This window comes from Myodes glareolus, chromosome 22 (genome assembly GCF_982192425.1).
Source record: "Myodes glareolus chromosome 22, mMyoGla1.1, whole genome shotgun sequence".
NCBI classification, from domain to species: domain Eukaryota; kingdom Metazoa; phylum Chordata; class Mammalia; order Rodentia; family Cricetidae; genus Myodes; species Myodes glareolus.
This window is the reverse complement of record NC_142047.1, coordinates 39,754,357-39,763,290: the sequence shown is the minus strand read 5'-3', so window position 1 is coordinate 39,763,290 and position 8,934 is coordinate 39,754,357. Positions and strand designations below refer to the sequence as shown.

The 8,934-nt window shown below is 42.1% G+C and overlaps 1 pseudogene; it reads left to right on the top strand.

The window, feature by feature from the left end:
* The first annotated feature begins 444 nt into the window (after window positions 1–444).
* LOC146890156 (mitochondrial fission regulator 2 pseudogene) lies at window positions 445–3,339 on the top strand (annotated as a pseudogene).
* Window positions 3,340–8,934: the final 5,595 nt, after the last annotated feature.

Here is an 8,934-nt window from a genome sequence, read left to right as displayed (position 1 = left end):
ACATGGTAGGTCACGACCATGTGTAAAAAGCAAGAGAATACTACCCAAGGCTGACCCATGGTCACATGCATATATTAACACATACACAAACAAAAACATGTAAAGTTTTGATAGATACCCACACCTTCTCCAATTAGAGGTAAAAATCGAAAGTGGGGAGAGAAAAAAATATAAAAACATCAACAAAAAACACCTGATACATTTGTATTTTCTTGAAGAGATCTTAGATCTATTTTAGCGAAGTTGTTAATACATGTCTGATATAAAAATTTTAATGGCTTTTCTTACTCTGTGCCTTTGGGAAAGTAGTTATAACAAAGATGAAAAACTAATAATGTAATTCAAGGCCTCTATAATTTGAGAGGCGGAAGCAGCAAGCTGGCCTTGGGGGATGATCAGTCCCTCAGAGTGTGTGGGGGCCTCTGTTGACCTGGCCCTCCCAGGATGATCTGGTGGCATGCAGTGTGGCAGGAAGGTGCCAACGAATAACATTTCCTTGAACTTAATTCACCAATGTCTCTCATACTGGATAGATTAAGAAACAATGCGGGCACATTTTGGTGGTCCCATAGACCAAGATTTGCTGATTTGGCAAGACTATGAATGATACTAGGAGTACCATTCATATTATTGGGAAAAAGCTTTCTTTAGAACCTTGTCGAATACCTAATTGTGAGTTGACCCCACACTTAAACTCTGAGTATTCTGATGACTATGAACCTACGATTTCATCTTTTGCCGATGTTTTGCATGCCGTCCATGATGGAGAAGCCAGTCATCTTAGATTCCCACATAATATATGGAAAGAGGAGGCAGGGAAAGTGATCTTTCCCATCCTCCCAAGAGGACTTGAACTACATCATCACTGCTCTAAGACAGAACAAGCCAGGGAGAAACTGATCTGCGAGTAAAGCCACAGCGAGAAAGGCAGCTGTCCTCGAGGACGAACTAACTTTTCTTAGCTCACACTGCAGGAACCACCCTAGCACGGAAGGAATGCCAATATCAGAGACTTCTGGGCTGAGTGTAGAGCCAGATCACTTTCCAGGTTTGGTACTTCCTCCTCTTCTTCCTCAATCTTTTCTCCAACCTCTGTGTTTTTCTCCCATGCAACCTAAATCTACACACAACATGAATAATGGGGCAGGTAAAATGAAAAGGCAGCCCTCAGGTGTTAGCAAGACGAATGGCAACCATCATTCAAAAAGCCAAAGGGCTAATGATGGTTCTAAAGGACATGAATAAGGTCAAACTTTGCCCTACTGGAAGGTCACCAGGTGGTAGACCCATTCGAAAGAGAAGACAGAGTTTGCCATGGGATCCAGTGTCTTTAACATCTAATGCACACAAGCAGAAGTTTGCATTTCAAGATGATTTCTTTGACAAAGAAAATAGATCGTGGGAGTACGCTCCATTTTCTAGCCCAGAAATGTCAAGGTTTTAATGTCACATTCCCTCAACAGAAAGTCAATGACCTAAGGGAAGAACTGATACTATAAACGCAGCTATCCAAAGGATCAGAGATGAAAGCTGTGCCTACAGTTGGAAGGACAGATCCAGAAATATGCTGTGTATCCTTCACTGCCTTCCAGAGAGGCACAACCTCTGTTAGGGGGATTAATCCATACGTTGGGACCCGTTTGGGACAACCTGAGGAAGGGATTTAAGAATGCTTGTCCCTGGTTTTGGAAGATCTGGCAGTGAACTGGCTACTGAAGAGAGTTGGGCGTGTAGATTTCCCCCTTAATGTGAATGCTACTGAAAACGGAACATAAGCAGCAGTGATTTTCCTACACAGTTCTGGCTTCCTACTCAGGCTCCCTTGAATTTTGTACGTTGGTGTGATATGGTTTATTTAGCCTTCAGCAACTTGTAAATTTTTCAATGAGCAAAAAAAATGATAATTTTTTTTTTCATTAAGATAGTCATAGTTTGGGGCTGGAGAGATGACTCAGTGGTTAAAAACACTAGTTGCTCTTCCGGAGGTCCTGAGTTTAATTCCCAGCAACCACATGGCGGCTCACAAACCATCTGTAATAAGATCTGCTGCCCTCTTCTGGCCTGCAGACAGACACACAGACATAATATTGTATACATAATAAATAAATATTTTTTTAAAAGATAGTCATAGTTTTAGTCATATAGGAGCGAACGTTCTAAAGCTTCCTGAGGTAATAATAAATGATTTTGACTACCAAGTGCTGCAAGCAGAAGACTCTGGATAAGTCTTATCCACACTGACTGCACATGCCTGACATGTTTCCTTTCTTCTCTATTACATCTGCACTTCAAGTTTTGTAAATAAGTTGTACAATAAATGAATCTTTTGGAAAAAAGAATCATTTTTGAAAGAATGGCAATGTTATTGTTGCTTTCTCCATGTGATGAGTGGGTTTTTTTTTTTCTGATCTCTTTTCTCAAATACGAGAAAGTGATCCACTTAGCAAAAATACTGTTACTCCAAATGTTATTTTTCTAAGTGTGTAGGCAAGATTACTGAAGCAGAATTAAAAAGTGGCACAACGATATTTCTACCCTCATTTAAAAAGCTATTTTAAAACATTCACACACAGTGACTACCTTCATTATTTTGGTATAGTTTAGTTTGTTTCTCTCTCTCTCTTTCTCTGTGTGTATGTGTGGAGGGCGCTCTGGTATCAAATGCAGGGCCGTATGCATGGTAAGCAAGTACTGTACCACTGAACTCCAGGCCCAATCCTTAGCATGAGATTTTTATTCAAGTGTGGAAGTGTGACACATCTGATTCAATAAGTTTGATAGTCTGTAAAATCTCTCTCTCTCTCTCTCTCTCTCTCTCTCTCGCTCTCTCTCTCTCTCTCTCACACACACACACACACACACACACACCACACACACACACACACACACACACACATACACACACACTTTTGAATTCTGTCATCTCCTCAACTTGTTTTCTATCCAGGAAAACAAAGGAGCAAACATTAAACCAAATAAACGCCTAAGAAGGGATGAAGGGTAGTTTAAATCCGCATCTGAGACATGGAGGATCCTTCCGAAGGCGAGGAGAGCAATAACACAGGAGAGTAGCTGCTGCCTTTCCAATCTTACCGTAAATTCAGTATTAACTCCAGTGGGAGAACATAAGTCACCTACACTTTGAGACGTCACCTAAGCTAAAATGGGTCAGATGACTCTTTCCTTCAGAAATCAGAGAGGAAAGTCTGCGTTATTTTCAAAACGGCAGTGTGGAAAGATCTGGAATTGGGACTTTATGTTCATGTTTAGGAGTCTGAGCTCCACAGTGGGCTGCACAATGCCTATACCTGGATGCCACCGCTGAGGACCACACGGTGATGAAGGGACAGACAGGACTCTTTCCTTACCTCTCCTTAGGTGATAGTGGACAGCGAGATACAGGCATTCTTCCTCTTTGTTCTGCTCCTGCCCGCCCCCATGATAAGATCTGCAGAAATAATTTTAAATGCCAAAAGAGAATTTACAGTTTTTCCTCTAAGCTTGCTTTCTTCATTTCCTTTCCACTTTCTACAACCATTAGGAATTTTTCTCCTAATCTATCACTAGAACTCTGGTAGAAATTAATGTTCTTGATTTCTGGGGTTTTGCTTTTTTGTTTTGTTTTCTGTGTTTTTTTTTACTCCCTTTTGGTGTTTACTTTTCTAAAAGCTGTTTCTATGTCTTTTCACCCCCTCTCTTGAACCCCCTTCTTTCTTCCTCCCTGTCCTGAGAGGGGTATTATAGCAGACAGAATTATAGACTTTCCCTTTTCACACCATCTCCAAATTTTACTTCAGAATCCCGTGCTGTGGAAAAAAGTCAAGCCTCGGTTAGCACATGATTAGAATATATAAGCAAAGGCTTTTCTCAGAATAGACCTTAGAGTGAATCTTTGGAGTCAGGACAAACAAGAATTGCTAAATGACACAGCCCATCCAGAGTTAATTGCAGGACAAGAGGATGCTCGAGCCAAGTAAGAAGCCAGGCATATCACTAGGTGATTCTGGAGTAGCATCGCTCTGGTTCAAGGACAAAACACAGATAATGGGCTAGCAAGCCTGTGTATGAGCCTTCAACAATAAACGAGATGCAAACCCCAGCAGTTTTGCCTCCATAAAACCACATCAAATGAGATCGTGACATGTTTCAGAACGGTAGTGAAGCATTTTGAATTATGTGTACCTTTCAGATCTGAACCAATGGCCATGACTCCCACTCCTCCACTTCCTCCTCTTCAGCAGTAGGAGAGGAGAGGCGCGCTTATGTAACCAAAGCAACTGTTTGAAGAGCAGGGGCTATAATAAAAGGCACTAATAGCTAGCTTTAAGTACCGGCTTGGGTAAAGAAATGAATACCTGTTTAGTTTTTTACAAAATCATCCAAGCAGCTATAGCAGAAGCACATAAAAATATTTCAATATCTGCCATTCCCAAATTAGCAGCGTTTCAAATTATGAAAGTTGTCTTTCATCTCCTATCTTTAACCTATACAGAAAAATGAAAGTCTATTTTAAAGGCACAAGTGAGTCAAATTTGTATTGTAAGCACAGTCTTCATTAACAACTGGACACAGAAATTATATCCTAAAAAGTAAATGTTAGGACAAAGAGTGGACAAAGAGGTGGGTGAACAACCACCTAGCGGGACATGGAGATGAGGGAAGAAGGGAGCTTGGAAGGGGAGGAGGAGAAGAGAAGGGCAGGACGGAGGAGAACTTGAGGGAATGAGGAGGTAGAGATGGGGGAAGGACAGAGATGGAGAGCAAGTAAAGAGATATCTTGGTTGAGGGAGTCATTATGGGACTAGCAAGAAACCTGGAACCAGAGAAATTCGCAGGAATCCACAAGGATGACCCCAGCAAAAACCATAAGCAATAGTGGAGAGGGTGCCTGAACTGGCTTTGCCCTGTAGTCAGATTGATGACTATCTTAAACATCATCATAAAACCTTCAACCAAGTAATGGAAGCAGAGGCAGAGATCCACAGAGCAGCACTGGGCTGAGCTCCCAAAGTCCAATAGAAGAGTGGGAGGAGTGAGAATATGAGCAAAGAGGTCAAGGCCATGATGGGGACACCCACTGAGACGGCTTACCTAAGCTAATGGGAGCCCACCAACTCTGGCTTGACAGCAAGGGAACCAGCAGAGGACCAAACTATGATGAACTACATTCATCAAACTCTGAATGTAGTTGACAGTATGGGTCACTGGCAGTAAGACCAGGATTTATCCCTACTGTTTGTACTGGCTTTTTGGAACCCATTCTCTTTGGAGGAATACCTTACTCTAGATAAAGTGGGGAGGGCCTTGGTCCTACCTCAAGGCAATGTGCTATACTGTTGACTCCCCATAGAAAGCCTTGCCCTCTCTGTGGAGTGGATAGGGAATGGGATGAAGGGAAGGAAGTAGAAACTGGGACTGATATATAAAATGAGAAAAGATAGTTTTTGTTTTTCCCTCGAGACAAGGTTTCTCTGTAGCTTTGGAGCCTGTCCTGGAACTAGCTCTTGTAGACCAGGTTGGCCTCGAACTCACAGAGATCCACCTGCCTCTGCCTCCTGAGTGCTGGGATTAAAGATGTGCATCACCACCGCCCAGCAAAAAGGTAGTTTTTTTTTTTAAAAAAAATTAATTAAATTTAAAAAGTAAATGTTGGGCTGGTTGATATATATGGGAGACCTGCCATTTTTCTAAAGAGAAAGAAGGAGGGGTAGATGGGGGGAACTTGGTGGGAGGGACAGGGAGGAGAGGAGGGAGGGAAAATGTGATTTGGCTTAGAAAATAATCAATTGATTGATAAAAAATAAAGAAGGAAAGTAAATGTTAGCTCAGCATGGTAGGTTACACCTGTAATCCCAGGTTGAAACAGAAGAATCTCCTCAAGTTTCAGGCCAGCCTAGGACACATAGGTTACAGAGTAAGACCTTGTCTCAAAAAATAATTAAGAAAGGCTAAATAATTAAAATGAATAACACAACAGCTACTGTAAAATGTTTAACAGCTAGAACACAAGACAAACTTGCTGGGAAGACGCTTCAGTGGGCAAAGTACCTGCCACACAAGTGTGAGGACCTGAACTCCATCCTCCTCGCGCAGGTGAAATGCTGGCCCTGAGGGCACACACTGTCATCCCACCGATGGATACAAAAACAATTGCATATAATTATTAGTGTGAACGTCTCAATGTTTTGGTTTCCTGGAAGTCCAAAGCTAAACCCATCATGGAAAGAGAACAAGGAAACAACCCAGATGACCCTCCCTCTAGGCTCCCGAGGTAAAATGGCCGGAGACCTTGGCTTATATAACCCAGCACTGCATCCTGCATCCGTGAGAGCTCTGCACTCCCTGTGGATTTGTGGTCAACTGGCCAAGGAAGCCATGCCCGGCTGATTACTAACAGCCCTAATTTGTACTAAATTCATGTCAAACTCCATCGACTTCTCACAAAATCCAGGGTTTAATTTGGAACGACAACTTAAAAGGACAGCAATATCATCAAATATTTTTGAATCCTTAATTATTTGTTTTATTTTATGAGGCAGGGTTTCTCTGTGCAGCCCTAGTTGTCCTGGAACTAGTTCTTGTAGACTAGGCTGGCCTCAAACTCACAGAGGTCCGTCTGCCTCCTTAATTATTATTTAATAAACTTTTGTGACATTGAGTAGATCCTAAGAAAAAAATGATTATGGCTTGGTTTTGATATGACAGAGTTTGTACCAATGGCATTAAAGCCCCACTACTTCATTTTGGTCATACATTACCTAATGACACCCAGTGTCGATGAATTCAGTACAAAAGGGGGAACTTAAATCTCACCACACCAATTTTAGAATTTAATTAATTGGTCAGGAATAGAGACTAGTGATATATGGTGAAAGGAATAATAATAGAAAAATTATAAGGAATGAAGCTAAATCCATATGACTTTCCTTTTTGCCAATATCTAAATTAGGCAAGGACTCTTTTAAGTTAATGAAACACACATCCTACATCCAAGTTTTTTTGGGCTATGGGCGTTTGAACAAGAATGGCCCCCATAGGTTCATATGCTTGAATGCTTAGTCAACAGGGAGTGGCCATATTTGAAAGGATTAGAATTAGAAGATGTGGCCTTGTAGAGGGAGTGTGTAACTGGGGGTGGGTTTTGAGGTTTCAAAAGCCCATGCCAGCCCCAGGTATTCTCCAGGTCTGCTCTGCCTGTGAATCAGGATGTAGCTCTTAGTTACATGCTCCCCACCATGATGACAATGAATTAAACTTCTGAAACTGTAAGGAAGCCCCCAGTGAAATGCCCTCTATAAGAATTGACTTTGTTGTGATGTCTCTTTGCAGCAATAGAACAGTAACATGAACAAAAGAAAGACTTGACCCTTTGAAAAGTCTTACTCAAATTCTATGGATGATGGAAGAGCAACTGATGAGGATAGAGCAGCCTTGGGGGAGATGAGCGGGAAGCGCAAAGGAAGCATCTAAGACTGGCATTGGGAGGCGTCTGCAGGACTTGGCAGTACTTTGTTTTTTTTTTATTTATTTATTCTTTTATTTATAAAAAATTTCCACTTCCTCCCCTCCTCCCAACACCCTCCCATTCCCCCCACTCCCCTCTGCTCCTCCCTCTCCAGTCCCAAAAGCAGGGCTTCCTGCCCCGTGGGAAGTCCAAGTTCCTCTCCCTCCTCCCAATACCCTCCCACTCCCCCCATTCCCTTCCCTCCTCCCTCTCCAGTCCCAGATGCAGTCAAGGCCTCCTGCCCCCCCCCCCCCCGCCCCGGGAAGTCCAAGTTCCTCCCCCCTCCCTCCAGGTCCAGGCAGGTGAGCATCCAAACAGACCAGGATCCCAGAAAGCCAGCACGTGCAGACGAAACAAGACCCAGTGCCATTGTCAATGGCCTTGGAGGTACTTTGGAAAGCAACCTGGGAAGACTAATTTAAAAGATACTGCAGACTCTACTCTGCGTACCTCTGCAATGTGGACATCACAGACTCTACTCTGCAAACCTCTATGGTGCGGACATCACAGTAAGAAGTGAAAAAGCACCCGGCATGGTGGCTCATCCCACAATGCCAGCACTTTGGATACTGAGGCAGGAGGATTGTCATGAAGCTAGACTAGGCTACATAGTGAGTTCCAGGCCAGCATGGAACTATAGAGTGAGACCTCATTAAAAAAAAAATAATAACAAAAATAAAAAAGCCAAAAACAAAACCAAGGGGGTAAGAATCCAGTGAATGTATATTACCATGAAAAGAGTTATCTCTAGAGGAGGCTGTCCAAATATCTAGATGATCTTACATTTTTAGCATACGTGCTTTCTTCGACACAGTATAGGAAGCAAATTGCAAAACAAGAGAACATAATTCCCTCTTCACAATTAGGGCGTGCGAATGACAGCAATAAAGCATGAACATCTAATGCCGCAGTTAGGATAATTCTGTAATTACCTTAATATTTGGCTAGTTTAATTCAAAGTATGAAAATGGCCAATAAGCTGAGGTTGGGAAAAACTTAAGAAACTCTGAAGAGACAGCATAATTGAGTAGCTGAGAAGGGAGGCAGCAGTAGAGCAGGCAGCATCAGAATAAATTACCCATTTATTAAAATGAAACAGTAATATCCTTAAGATGATAAATTCCTGAAATAAGCAGACAAAGGAGGCAATCAATAATTCTAAACTTAACTTTCACAGGAATAGCAAGAAAATATCCTCAGTTATCTTCCAAGCAGTCCTTAATAATACTTTTCAGAATCCATGGAAAATTCACATGTGAGATTATATAAATTCAGGTAATGGCCAATGGTTCCTGATAAACTGTATAATTCATTACTGCCCCAAAGCAGCGATAAGGGAAGCCGATAAAGAAGCAATTCACACGTACCAGGAACATTGGGTTCGTATTTATAGATCTTAGAAATCTCTAAGGGGGTTTGGGGAAGGGCAC